Here is a 1,196-nt window from a genome sequence, read left to right as displayed (position 1 = left end):
GTCCTTAAGCTTATTTTGGCTTTTAGGTAGCTCTAGTAGTACGCTCTAGTGTGGTTTTTTACCTACTATAATTATTCGTCAAAGCTGCGCCTTATTAAGAACCTTACTATTATATTTACTAGCACTACCAGCTTTAGTGCCTACTATAAATATAGTAGCCCATAGAGCTATCTACGTTTACCCTATTTACACTACTAGATATAGTTTAGATTTATTATCTCCTACCATTAATTGTGCAAGGAGTGTAATAGGTAGTAGTATTACTAGAGGTGTTAGATAATTATAACTAACCTTCCTACCTTACCTATATCCTAGAACCTCTTTAACGTCTTCCTCCCGTGTCGTGGTAATCGTCTTATCCTCATAGAATGACTCCGGGACTTAATCCTAGTAAGGTAAGGGAGGTAGTTCTATTAATTATACCTAGGCTACTATCTCTTCTAGTATACTATATATAAGATTATCTATTAGGTCTTTAGTCTTATCTAAGAATATAGTGCCTTTATTAAATATAATATTATGAGTAACGTACCTCACGGGCGAGCTAACTACACGAGTGAGCTGGCCACTATACCAAGACCCCATTAACTACTAACGGCAGCTAATAACAGCCATAATATCTTAACTACCTTAATAGCTACCTACTTTAAAAGAAGCTAGAATATAGCTTACGCTTTAGGCTCTTAAATAAGACGTAACACTATCCTAGTAACGCGCTACAGCTATCTATAGTATCTCCTAAAGTACACTAGGTATATAATATACTAGAGTTACCTTTTAACGCGACTATACACCCAATTTAATAAAACTACCTAAGATAGAAGAGGAGGTGATTATTAAGTATATACTTAACCTAGACACGTAAGGATTTCCCCCCCGCCTTAATAGTATTAGAGATATGGCCAATTCTCTACTAGCTATGCGGCATAGGGACCTAGTTAGCTAAAACTAGCCTATAACCTTCGTAAAGCGCCAGGTAGAGCTCTAAGTTAAGTTTAATTAAAAGTATAACTATAAGAGAGCTCTCTATAAAGACCCTATAGTTATCTAGGACTAGTTCTTGCTTGTGGAGAATATAAAGGCCACATATAGGATTCTAGATGAAGATACCTATAATTTTAATAAATCTAGCTTTATGATTAATATAATATTAACTGGGGTAGTAGTTATAGCCTCTAAACGTTGAGGGAGGCCAA

Source organism: Paraphaeosphaeria sporulosa (assembly GCF_001642045.1).
Source record: "Paraphaeosphaeria sporulosa strain AP3s5-JAC2a unplaced genomic scaffold CC84scaffold_14, whole genome shotgun sequence".
NCBI classification, from domain to species: domain Eukaryota; kingdom Fungi; phylum Ascomycota; class Dothideomycetes; order Pleosporales; family Didymosphaeriaceae; genus Paraphaeosphaeria; species Paraphaeosphaeria sporulosa.
Note: the sequence above shows the minus strand (reverse complement) of the source record.